This window comes from Pseudopipra pipra, chromosome 19, assembly GCF_036250125.1.
Source record: "Pseudopipra pipra isolate bDixPip1 chromosome 19, bDixPip1.hap1, whole genome shotgun sequence".
In the NCBI taxonomy this organism is placed as follows: Eukaryota; Metazoa; Chordata; class Aves; order Passeriformes; family Pipridae; genus Pseudopipra; species Pseudopipra pipra.
In genome coordinates, this window is record NC_087567.1 from 11,240,175 (window position 1) to 11,253,568 (window position 13,394).

General features: G+C 52.5%; 1 protein-coding gene across 1 annotated transcript in view; it reads right to left on the reverse strand.

Annotated features, from left to right (window-relative positions):
• SLC39A11 (solute carrier family 39 member 11) overlaps positions 1–13,394 on the reverse strand; it is a 267,969-nt gene that overhangs the window by 13,899 nt on the left and 240,676 nt on the right. Inside the window, exon 18 of the mRNA XM_064676146.1 lies at positions 8,450–8,508. The gene's annotated coding sequence lies outside the window, so the exon portion shown is untranslated. The remainder of the gene's footprint in view (positions 1–8,449; positions 8,509–13,394) is intronic.

Consider the following 13,394-nt stretch of genomic DNA (forward strand, 5'->3'; position numbering starts at 1 on the left):
GAGTAATGGCCTGGGCCACATGTTGCAGATCAGATGCCATGTGAGGCTAATTACTGCAGCCCAAAGGTTAGAATGGCTGCTCAAGCTTTTCCACATGGGCTCCGGGAGCTGGCCCTGGAAGCACCAAAAAATAAAGGATTGAGACAGTGCAGAGGCACCAGCAGCTGCTGGGACCTTGTTGTTGGCCAGTGCTGCTGCTGGGCTGTACAGCCTGGGCAGGGGTGAGCCAGGCACCACACTGGTGTGGCCCTGCCATCCCACACCTCCCCAGTACCATCCACCTAAGGATCCCAGAGACACTCAGACCAAAGCCAGGCTCATTCCTTTGTGCTAAGCAAGGCAGTGCTGGCAGCAACCCCAGCTGCTGCATGCTCAGGGCACGAGTCCCCATCCCTCCTCCCTCCCCTCCTGGTGCAGGAGACAGGATGAGATGAGGCTGGGACACGTCCCAGACCACCCAGTTAACTGGCACTGGGCTGTGCCGACCCAAACACTGGTGAGGCATCACCAGCTCTGCACCAAACAGCAACAGGCTCCCCTAGAGCTGCTAAAAAAACCCAACAGCAACCTACAGCTATCCAAACCCCTGCTCCAGGGGAATAAACCCCAGGAATGGCCACACTGCATGTGCTGAGTGTCCCTGCACTGGCTGCTGGCCCATGGCCAGTGCCCACCCCTGGCTCCCGGGACCCCCACGACGGCCAGGCTGGGGCATCAGCCCCACTCAGACTCTCCAGGATGAGCTCTCCAAACACAAAAGCATCCTCTGCACCCCCTCAGCAACCTTTGGCAGCTCTTTCTTCCCAGCTCTCCCAAGTGTGTCGTGCCTGGAGCCAGGGGACCAGCTCATTTGTGCTTCCCACAGGAGGACCCTCTGGGAGCCTGGTGCTCCCTGTGCCAGCACTGCCTTCCCCTCTGCCAGGGCAGGAGGTTTGCACAATGTTTTCCTTCGGGGTTCCAGGTTACATGGTTTAAGTGGATCCTGCCAGCTGATATAAAGTTTGGCACGTTCACACACCCACAGGGCAACCTCCTGCTTTGTGAAGAGGCCACAAACACAACCACCCCCACAGCTCCACATGATCCCACTCCTACCTTGGCAACACAAAAGGGTCCCAAGGGAGGGAGTAGAAATCCCATTAACCTTTTTGGGGTGACAGACTTCTCCAACACCCCACACACTGCATCAATGCAATAGAAAAATGCACGATGCACCATTTTTTCCCCTAAAAAAAAAGCCTGTTTCTGGCTGAGCCACCCCCCAGCATCCTCAGAGCCCCTGGGCTGTGGCTGAGGGGCCACGAGCACACAGGGGTGCCCGGCCCTGCGTGGCAGCAGCAGGAGCAGCCCGGCGATGGCACATTGAGCAACCAGCTCTTATTTATGCCACAGGTTGTGAGCAGCGGCCGCAGCCACCGAGGAACTCCCGGCAATTCCCACCCCTGGCAGACACAGGTTTTCAGCACCGGCTATTTTTGCTGCCCACAAGTATTTTCATTCCTCTAGGTCAAGCTCAGGGCTGCAAATGCAGCAGCTGGAGGCTGAGTGGGTGCGAGCAGCTCCTGCTGCATCCCAGTCCGAGGGCCGCTCTCGCTGCCGTGGGATTATTGCCTGGCCCCTTTCCACAGGGGCTTCCAAGCTGGCTTCTCCTTTCTGCTGAGCAATCTGGAATTTGACTTTGCTCTGCTGTGTGTTCCCCTCGGCCACGGACGTGGGGATGAGGGTCCAGCACATTCTCAGGAAGCCTTGGGATTTGGAGTGCACCAGGAGCAGGATTGGGAAATGAGCCCTCAGTGGTCACCAGCACTCTCTCCTATGCTGAGGCAAAAAAATTAAAGGAAATCTCACCAGAGATGGCACAAATAGCAAACAGAGTGGAAAGAACAAATGCTTAGGGGAAAAAATAGACCAAACCACAAGAGCTGCAAAGCAAAGCGGTTACAGAAAATGGATGCGTGTGATTCAGAGTCACGTCTGAGTGTCAGAGGTTCAACACTATTGCCTCCAATTTAAATCATTTTTAAAAGAAGTGCAAAAGCGAGGTGATGAAAGGGCCCCAACGCTGTTCCCTGGTCGGAAAAACACAGCCCACTTGTGCACTGTGGGGGAGTTTTGCATTTTGGCGAGACAGCGCGCGGGGCCGCGCTGCAGCCACGCTGGTCACAGCCACTGGTGAGCTGAGGAGGGGGAAAAGGCTTCTGCCTTTGAGGAGGATGCTGTGGGAACATCACCCGGAGGAAGGGAGCACAGCTGCTCCTGGGGGAGGCTGAGGGGACCATCACACCCAGGGGTGCCCGCTCTGACAGCGCACGGGGGAAACCAGACCTGTGTTGGTCACCTCCTCCCGCCATGGGATGGTTGGGGTTGGAAGGAACCATCAAAAAATCATCTAATCCAGCCCACCCTGGGCAGGGACACCTTCCACTAGACCAGGTTGTTCCAAGCCCTGCCCAACCTGGCCTTGGACACTTCCAGGATGGGGTAGCCACAGCTTCTCTGGGCAACCTGCGCCAGTGTCCGTCACCCTCCTGATAAAACATCTCTTCCCATCCAAATCAAATCATAACCACCCTCCTCTCCCCACTCCTGCTTTGGAGAGGTGCTCAAGGACATTGGAAGTGCTCACAAGTGGACAGGTACAGGCAGGGAGTTCCCATTCCAGCACTGAGAGCTGCAGCTGAGGGGCCCAGAGCACACCCAGGCACAGCACCCACACACAATTCCAGGGGCTGGGAACAGCCCCTGCACTGCTGGGAAGGCCTTTGCACTCTCATGTAAACAAAAAAAAAAGAGAGGAGAGAAGAAACAAACCTAACTTTTCCTGCATTATTCATGCACCCCATGTTTCATGCACCAAGCTGGGCTTGATAACCCCACCTGAGCTCAAATCACCCTGTCCCTGACTGAATCTCAGCATGAGCTGTTATTATCATCCATCTCCTCTGCAACCCAGGCCAGAGACTTTCACTGCTGGATCAAAACACAAACTTGTGGTTCAGCCTGCCAAAAACTCCTACAGGGATGTTCTCCCTGTATTTTAAAGGCGAGAAATGCACAATAAACACCCTGTCATTACAGCAGCCTCGTGCATTTGGGGTGTCCGTGTGTGTGTTGGGCTTGCACTGAAAGATAAGTTTAACAATTGTGTGATTTCTTCTTCTCTTTTTTTTTTTTGACTCCCCTCCTGCTTATGCAGTGAGTTACTAATATCCTGATTGGAACCAGATTTGCATGAATTAGAAGTCGAAATTGGAGCAGCGACTGCTGTGCAGAGGATGTAAAGGGAATAAAATGAATGGGGTATTAACCTTCAACCACTGAATATTAATCAGTGTTTCACAAAAAAGAAAATACAGAGGCTGCCACACTAAATATTTTTAGCATTTATTGACGGGCTTGATTTCCTCCCTCTTTCAGACCTTTTGCTTCCAATCACGGACCATAAAAAATCAGAGGGAAGATGGGGAGGGCTAAAGAGGGGGAGGGGGCGACAAAAAACCCAAAGATCATCCATTTTCTTGAATATGCTGGATGATATTTGTGAGTTATGCAACACAGAAACCCAGCTAACAAACAGAGCTCGTAATCCCACGAGCGCTCGGTTCAAAGGCTCAGCTCTCCCAGTCCCAAAGCAAACAGAAACTGACCCTGGAGAACAGCAGAGCCCTCGGAAATGAAGGCACCAGAAAGAAATAAACTTCCCAAAAGCCAAACTTCCCGTGCGCTGAAAGGTGAAATGCAGCTGAAAATCAGCCCAATAAAAGAATCGGCTCGTTAAGGGAATATCTGGATTTCTCTCTGCCCACCGTGCTCCGGTGCAGTTCATAAAATAACACCCTGGAAAAGGAACTAGGAAAGCTTGGATGAGTGTCCCTGGAAGTGGTGACACCTCCACCCCACTGGAGACACTTTGCTCTGGGAGAAGCAGCCGGAGGAGGGTTGGTGTTGCATCCCCAGCTCCTGGGGGGACTCAGCTCCCCAGTGCCCACAGAACAGTGGTTAAACTGGGGGTTTCATTGGGGTTAGCCATGGACACGGCTCTCCCTGGGATAGCAGGGGGTGCTGGGGTGGGGTGGGCTGGGGTAAGGGTGGGCAGGTGGGTGGGATGGCTGTTCAGAGCTCCAGGGAAGGTCAGGGCTCATCAGGAGCCCCCCAGCACCAACAGCCGGCACTGAAACCACAGGGAACTGTGTTGGCCCAACCGTGGCACCCCAGAGCTTCTCACAAACAATGTCTAAAGTAACAAAAAAACCACCACACAAGTGGAAAACTACAGAACCTCTTCTTTTGCCATTTCTCCCCTGCAAAATTTGGCACGGGGGGATTTTCAAGCCAGCTGTCCTTTGCAACCTCCTTTGGGCAGAGACAATTCCCTCCTTCCCTCCCAAGCACTGCTGCCCTTCTCCCCAGTACACCTTTGCAAACTAGAATTCATTTCTTTTCATTAACTTTTTATCAAGTTACCTGGATTTGTTTCAATGCTTAGAATGTATTAGGGGGGGGGGGGAAGAGAAAGAGAGAGAGAGAGAAAACAGTGGTAGGTTTTCAGGAAATAGCAAGTTCTTTTTCACTGAGATAGAAATCATTTGGCAGGCCACAGTGAAATACTTCTGGGTTCCAGAAGAAAGCAAGGGGGGAAAAAGCAAGCAAGGAAAGGGAAGATGCTAATGAACTGCAGAGGAGAGAAAAATAAAGCTTGAAAGAAAATGAAAACAAACGAATGAAAATGAAACTCGCTGTTGGTCAGACATCCGCACCCAGCTGATCCACAGAGTCTGAGTCACCAGAGAGGGACCCTCCTTTCCCGGGGAATGGTTAAGGGTAGGTGGCGTTAAAGGCCCAGAAATAACAGCATTTAGACCATTTCTGCAAAAAAGAGAAAGCCCCATAGGTACCAGGTCCGCAAAAGTTTTAGGGACGTGCCTTCGGAAGACAAGAGCCCGGCAGGTCCCTGTGTGGGTGTGAGCAGCAACAAACCTGCCCAGCTCAGGGAATCCTGGAACATCCCAGGCTGGAAGGGACACAGGAGGCTCATGGAAATCCATCTCCTGGCCCTGCACATGCAGAAGTGCTTCCTTTTTCCATGGCAGTGACCCTGGTGTGCTGGGCCAGCTCCTTCCTTCGGTGCCCTAAAACCTCCCCCCAAACCCCAGCGGGTTTGTTGGGCCCCTGTCCCTGTGCTACTGTGCAGAGCAGCACCACGAGGGGCTGGCTCTGACTCCACTGGGGATCAGCTGCCACCAGGCCCACCTGGAACAGGGTAAATCCCAAAGTGTGTTGGTAAATCCCACAGCTGCCTCCCAGTGCTCCCAGTGCAGCCCTGCGGGAGCAGCCCTTGGCTGATGGGCATTTTCCAGCCCTGAGTAGCAAAGCTGAGTTATTCCACACTCTCAGGCCTTTGGGGCTCTTCAGCTTCTTTCCCGGGGAGGAAAGGGGGATTCTTTTGGCTGTTTCTTTCTTTGCATTTTCCTGGACTGGAGGCTGCATTCTAATTACTCTGCATTTACAGGCTGCAGGGTGGAAACCGATCCCTCCTCTAACCTTTATCATCTGTTTCTTATCTTCAGAGCTGCTCAGTCCCCTTAACTCTTAGTGCACAGGGAGACATTTGAAAGCCCCTCTGCTCTGAGCAGAGCCACAGTGGATGGGCAGGAGGGCAGGGCAGCAGCCCCAGCCCATATGGGTGGGAGAACAGTGCCTTGTCCCTGTTCCCTCCACAGGGGGGGAACGGGGACAAGGCACTTTTCTCCCACCCCCATTCCTGCTCAGACACTGTCCCCAGGAGATGGATAGGAAGACACTGGATGGGGCTCTGAGTGACCTGGTCTAGCTGAAGATGTCCCTGCTCATTGCAGGAGGGTTGGACTGCATGGGCTGTGTGACTCTTCCAACCCAAACTGTTCTGTGATTCCATGACTCCACACTGGCTGCTGTGTCCACTTCCAAAGGTGCAACAGCACCTCAGCCTTAAGGGGAATTGCTTCCCACTGCCAGAGGGCAGGGTTAGATGGGATATGAGGAAGAAATTCTCCCTGTGAGGGTGGGGAGGCCCTGGCACAGGTTGCCCAGAGGAGCTGTGGCTGCCCCATCCCTGGAAGTGTCCAAGGCCAGGTTGGATGGGGGTTGGAGCAACCTGGGCTAGTGGAAGGTGCCCCTGCCCATGGCAGGGGTGTGGAACTGGGTGATCTTTAGGGTCCCTTCCAAGCCAACCCACTCTCTAATTCTGATTTATCCCCTCTCAGCACCTCAATACCAAGCAGGCAGTGGTGGGACAGTGCCATGTTCCTCAGGAGCCCCAGGAATGTTTCTGGATGGTGGAGTGGTGAACACACAGTGGTTGTTAACACCATCTATCAGACAGGCTGTGAATTAAACTCTGCCCTGCCCAGCCTTTGCACCAGAAGCTACAGCAGCACACGAAGAACAAGCCCAAAGCCTGTGGAGGGGCTTGGCCAGCTCAGCCTGAGCTGCTGACACTGCTCTGGCCACAGCCAGCGGTGGCACTTCCAGGGCAGACTGGCAACTGGGGAGTGCTTCTGCAGAGCTAAAATTCTACTCACGTGTTTAGACCCTAAATAAGCCCAAAAGATGTGCCTGTGCAGCAAGTGTCCTGGGCAGGCTGTGGTGTGTGCAGCCCCTCGCAGCCGCGGGGTCACCGGGGGTTGCTGTAAAAACGCTTTTTCCCCTTGCACGTTTTAAATCTGTCAGGGTTGATTTCCATCACAGGCTCCTAATGCAAAACGTCCTGGGGACTCCCTGGGTGAGGAGCAGGGCTCATCCCGAGCTGCTCCTCCTGCAACGGGAGGGGAGGGACCTCCTTTGAAGTGCTCCCGGTGGTTCATGTCCGAGTCCTTCCCGTCCCCTTTCCCTGGGCTGAGTGACCTCTGCTCCTCTGCACTGCCCTGCCAGAGCCAGGGGACATGGAGGGACCTTCCCAAACCCCAGGGGGAGGAGGAAAACTGCCCTGCCCAGCCTGTGGCAGCGAGGGGACCCAGTCCTTCCAGTCTTCCACCAGAACTGGATTGGATTTGGACTAATGGGAACACAACCAGCCTCAGCCTTACAAATACTCTGTTTCTTTTTCAGCTGGTGGGATCTATAGGATCTTTTTCATCACTAAGTTCAAGGAGTTTCATCAGTGATTATGATGAAATGATCTCCGTGCTGCATCTCTGAGACTAGAAAAGTGCCAGCTGGATATTTTTTAAATTATTTTAGTTTCTCTTTCTTCTTCTTTTTTTCTTTTTTTTTTTTTTTTGAGCTGCCTGTATTGCTTTTTAACCATTATCCCCATGCACGTGGTTCAGCCTTCCACAAAAACAAAACAAAACAAAAAACCCCTAGGTGTGAGAAGATTAAAGTTTTCAAGATCTGGACATTTTCAAATCAGAACCACATGTTGGAAATAAATGGGGCTGGCAGACGGCCACCAGTTGGAAAAGCCAAGAGCTGTTGCATTAAAAGGATCCCCCGAAAGCCTGAGGGGAACAAGAACATCAGCAGTTCCCTCCCTCTCTCTCAGGGACAGGACCAGGACAATTCCAAGGGGTTTATCATTCACCTCCACAGGCTGTGCTGTCTCCTTCCCACAGGAATGTCATAACCATTTGTGAGCCAGCCCTTGTGATCTCTGGGTGCACACACTGTCCATCCATCCCCAACATTTCAGTCTCCTCTGAGAAGACCTCAAAGCCCAACCTCTCCTCCTTCCTGCATGGATCAGCTCAGCTCCCACCAGGATCTCCAGGGGAACTGCAAGGACAAAAGCTACAAAAGCCCCAGTCTGACCCAAATTCCTCAGAGAAACAAGACACCACCTAGACAGGACAAGGGAATGGCCAGAGCCTTCCCTGCTCCCACCAACAACAAACAGGGACATCAGGAAGAAGAAGCAACCAAAGCCAAAGAGCAGCATCTTCAGATTCCAGCCTCCTGGCTCAGCCAGGGAGCTGCAAACTGTCAGGAGGAGATGGCTACAAGCTGCTGCTGCTCCCCCTTCCAAGCTTCCTTCTGCCTGTGATATCATTATGCTCACGGAATCCTCACGGAATGGTTTGGCTTGGAAGGGACCCCCCAGACCATCCCATTCCCAGGTGTTCACCAGGGCTCAGAGCAGCTCATCTCCCAGCCCAGGCCCAGACCACAAAGCCACACACGTGACCAAACCAAACCTCCAGTCCAGTCCTCAATTTAGGACAAAAATGCATCATCCCAGCAGCACAACTCCTGCACGGCCCCGGGCACCTGGAGCTATCCCAAATTTTGCTGGCTGAGAGCTGAGCAGATCCCAGACCAAGGGCAATGCCCACCCAAGAGGGTCCATCCCGGCTGGGATGGAGCTGCAGACTGCAAGGACACCCAAACCAACCAAGTTTCCTCCTGCAGGACAAGGCAGATGCATTTCCATCCCAAAAAGAGAACCAAGCACCCCAGCACTCCATTTTCTTACCTCTGGCATTGTCCTGGTTATTAGCAGGAGAACCACCTTGGACTTCGGGGTTTGGGGGCCTAATTGGTGAGGAGAAAAAAAGAATCAATGTAATTACCTGTCCATGATGGTCAGAACCTGCTTTACATGGAATAATATTCTTCATCCTACATTTGTTTATGGGGTCTTTAACTCTTCCCTTTTTATGGGGGGGGTTCTGAAATCTATTTTATTAGGGGAAAAAGGTTTGAGTGTATTAGGCAAAGTGCCAGTAGCCATGGCAACCTCGGATTTTTCCATCTTCATTACAAGTTCAAGTAAAACCTTCATATAAAATCTAAATGAAAGGGTACATTATAAGTCCATTTTGAAATGTTTGCCTGGAAGTAAAACTTTGGACTGCATCCTTTTTTTCTCCGCTGAACATTCTGGTTCTACGCGGAACACATTTTTCAAGTCAGATTTTTGTTTTCTTTCAAATTTTATTCCGTTTGCTCATACAGGGTGGGTCGTCTGGTGGTTAGAGCAAGGCATCAAGGCAACTGGTTTCCAGTCTCAGTCTGTTCCTGATCGCTCAGGGAGCGTTCCCAATTTTATCCAGGTGATTGGGGCAGCTCTAAAAATCATTTGGGTTTTTTTTTTCCCCCCCTCCTTACCAATATAACAGTAATGATAATTACTGCCTGAGGTAGCACCAGGATTAGCATTGCACCACTCATTAGCATTGATGAAGAAGCCACTCCCCAGGGGAGCAGCTCATCTCTTCCACTGCCTTTTCTCCTGGATCTGGAAGCCAGGCTGAAAGGTTAAGGAGAGGTAGCACTTAGAGAATGGCATGAATTGTCTGTTTTCTTTCCAAAGACTTGATTAGGAAACCTGAAATTACACTGCCTGCTGTAAATACTGACACAGTGTTGTTCCAGGAGGTACCTCAACGTGCTTAGACAATCCTTCAGTGACACCTGAGTGGATTAATTCCTGCACTGTGTCATCTTAACTCTGGTTTCATCCAGTCTTGGGAGGAGGCAAATTCTGCAGCTGCCTTTCATTTCTGGGCACCATCTCACCCGGGGCCAGAAAGCCACGACTGCAGCAGTGACTTCCTTCCCAGCCAGTCCCCTCCAGCACATGGAGCTGAGCAGCTCCTCTGAGGCTCAACCAGGAGAAATCCCCTCTCCAGCCTCTGCCCTGTCCATGCAACCCAGACCCTGTGGAGCACCTGGCACTGGGGTTTTCCCTGGGAAACATGCTGGGACCTTGTCCATGGCCTGGTCTCCAGGTTTTACAGGAACACCCAGGCTGATGGGCTGCAGGGCAGGAGAATTTGTACAAAAGCTCTGTCCCAATCCCCTCATATTCCAGCCCATGGCTGGGGGTCTTTATGGCCAGGGCTGGTGTGGGCTCAACCCCTGTGCTGTGCCTGCAGTGAAGTGTCTGTGCTTGGGCTGAGGGCGAGTCAAACTGGCATTTCAGGGCTTTGTCCTGGCTCTGAGGGCACAACTCCCACCTGCTCCTCCTCCAAACAGCACCCATCTCCTCCAAGGGGGTTTGTCAGAGCAGTTGTGCACCACATGGGGAGCAGCATCTGCCCGTGGTGGGGCATCTTTCCCATCAGGGAGCTCAGGGGGCTGGAGCAGGGATGTCACAGAGGGGAGCAGGAGACCTGCCTTCCTCCCTGAGCTGGCACGCCCATCCTGGCTAGGCAGGGACAGGGCACAGCCCAGCCTGCAGAGCCCTTCATCCTTCCTAATGATGCTGGAAAAACCCTTCCCCATCTGCCATTAGACTGAAAGGAGACCCTGCTCCTGTTGGATCCGATTTCCCTCCCGCTCTGTTCCAGTTCAAACCCCAACCTGCTGCCTCCTGGCCGGGCACGTCTGGGGAGGGCAGAGGGGGCTCTTTCTTTTTTTTGATCCATCCTTCCTTCCGCTCCTCACAATCAATTAGTGGGCAAAGACTTCCGAAAAGCTCCTTCCTCCCTAACCTCTCGCAGCCTGTTGCGATAATGACTCTGGAGAGCTCGACCCGGGCCCTTGCCAGGGGTTTGTTCCCTTCCCGGGGCAGCGGAAGGTGACCTTCATCCCTCCCTCCTCTTCCTTCCCTACCCCTGCAGCTCGCAGGCTCTCGGGGAGGAGGAGGAGGGCTTGGAGCTGCCTCACTCCCAGCAGATAGAGTTTCTCTCCAGTGTCATTTTCCTAATCAAAAGCCAGAGGGTGGTTCTAGAGATAACAGAGACCCCGGGAGGTGGAGGGGGGCTGCCCTTCCAAGCAGTGATTATGGTTATGCATACCTTGAATCAAGACATCAAGAGTTGGAGGGGGGAAAAGGGCTTTCTGGTTTTAATTTGTAATTTCTTGCTGGCTCTCTCTCAGAAACCAAACTCCAAGCTGCTGCAGCTTCCCCCCAAAAACACAGTTTACAACTGAAGCAACTCATTTTGCCAGCAGTAGTGGGGGTTTTGGGTCCCCTCGTGACACAAACATATAGGTAGGATGGACCAGCAGCAGTTTTCCCTGGCACCTGCAGCTGCTTTCCCATCCCTGGGGATGGTGCATTGTGGGCTTTTCAAGAAACACACGGTGCAAAATCATCCCTGCTCCCCAGGGCAGAGAGAAAGGAGAGGAAGGACCACGGATACGTCCTGGGACAAACACATCCCACTCAGCATTTCCACAAGACCTTCCCCCCAGCCCTACAACTCTCCCCAAACCTGACACGTGCCTCTCCCTGTGCAGCACCTCCAGAAGGCCACAGGTGACACTGCAGTGGTCACTGACTCACACCCCTGTCCCCAGAGAGGAAGTTTTCCAGCCGAATTTTCCCCCCTGTCCCCAGCAGGATAACTGAGGGAGCCGCCCCCGCCACCACAGCGCTGCCCACGGGGCACCTGCTCGTGGGGAGAGGCAGCAAAGGCAGACAAAGAGCTGCCAAACCCCATGGGTGGGACCCTGCAGCCCCCAGAACACCCCCCTGCAGCCCCAGGGACCTGACACAGCCCAGCTGCAGCCACAGAGTTCCTCCTCCAGGCGCAAAGTGACTCCTGGGGGAACAAAAAAAGGGCGTTTTTTTTAAGTTCCTGCCAAACTCAGATGGCACAGGAGAAGTTTTCCTCCCCAGCCACCTGTGTGTCAGCTCCTCCAGGGCTCAGCATCCCCCTGTTTGCCCCCCCAGCTCCCCAACCCTGCTCAGTGCCCACCACCACCACTGTGTAACCATGACCAGCTCTCAGCCCCTCCCAGTGTAATCAAAACCATCCCGGCCCATCCCGGGCAGCAACTGGAACCACTTTGAGGCGAGAAGCCCATTACTGAGTTATAAACCTCTCCCATCCTCCACGGGAGCCTTTCACAGAAAAATAATAACTCCAGCCCATGGGGTGAGGAGGGAGAGAATACAGTGTCTCCAGGTAACAAATATTTGCTTCTCTCGCCCTTGTTCCAGCCATAAAATGGATTTATTAAAAAAAAAAAAAAAAATCCAGAATTTGATTTCGTTTGAATTAAACTTGAGGGTGCCCCCCCTGCTCCCCACTGAGCTTTGTTTAATATGTTTGAAGCTGTGAAGTCTCAGCTGAGTGTGTAGGATACAGAAGGCAAGGCTTGAATAGCCCAGCTCTGCTGGCATCAGTGGATCAGTACTGATTTAAATTAAATAAAAACTGGGGATGTGATGGGTAAGTGCAGGCAGAGAGTCAACAGGAGCATGTGGGCAGATGTCCTGATCCCCTGTGTACCAAAACTCAGAGCTCCCAGTGCCCCTCAGTGCATTCCCATCAGCTCTGCCCAGCAAGGATAAGAGGAATAACTAAACTTTTGACCTACTACCATGCAACGAAGTAGATTTTTCCTTGTCATCTATAGTCTGAAAAAAAAAAAAAAAAAGGACCAATTTTTGTCCTTAGAGTTTTTCTCCCCTTGGTGCAGAGGGGCTGGGGGAAGCTCTCACCTGCCCTCTGGAAGTGGGAGCTGAGCAGAGCCATGCCCAGGCCAGGGTGGCAATGCCATGCTCCAGGTGGAGGCTGCCTGCCCTCCTTGGATTCTCAGAAAACCCCTGCGATTTGCAAAATTCCACACTTTGCTTCCCCATTTACTCTGCTTGAACTGGCCCCCACCAGCCCCTCACCCCTTTTCCTCCTTTGGAGGGACAGGATTCCCTTTGAGGGACAGGATTCCTTTTGAAGGGACGGGATTCCCTTTCACATAACCAAATGGGTTAAAGATCAGAATTTTTAACTAGTCATTAAAGCTAGTCATTAACTAACCCATGATGGATCCATGCAGGGTCATGGATGTGCCTGAGACTGAGATAACAGCAACTGCTCAGGAAAACTCCACCAATTAGGACAAAAAATCCATCACCACATGGTCCTTTAGGACCATCTCTTTTCTGCTGCCTCCACCATGAAATCTCATCTCTGGCCACTAGAAGCAGAAGAGAAAGCCAAGAGACAAGCAGAGGACATGGTTCCTCCTGCTCTGCCCCTTCCTTGGCCCAAAATCTAATAAAGATGATTAAATTACATGTCTTTTCCTCCCGGTGCAATCCCCGCACACCGCCCGGGCACTGGAGCTCAGGAAATCAGGCACGACAACTTCCCTCGTGAAACCTAAGAAGGCAGAGCAGGGGTCTGGAGAGACAGGCCCTGCACCACTGGGCTGCTCTAATTAAGAAATCACCCCGCTGAGCAGAACCAAATCTAAATAAAATAGAGAAAGGGACTCGGTTCAGAAACGCTGCCCCACGCTCGCCCCCCGCCCACCCAGCCCAGGCACGGGGAGTTTTCCTCCTCTGCTCCCTCTTGGAGGGTTGAGGGAGGCTCACACAGAGCCCTGTGTGTGCTTGGGGTGGCCAACTTCCAAAGGAAAAATACACCAGCCGTGGATGGCAACAGGCTGCTGGGTTTGGGGATTTTTTTTTTTTTAATTGGTGATTTGAATTTTTTTTTTTTTTTGGCTTGCTCTTTGCT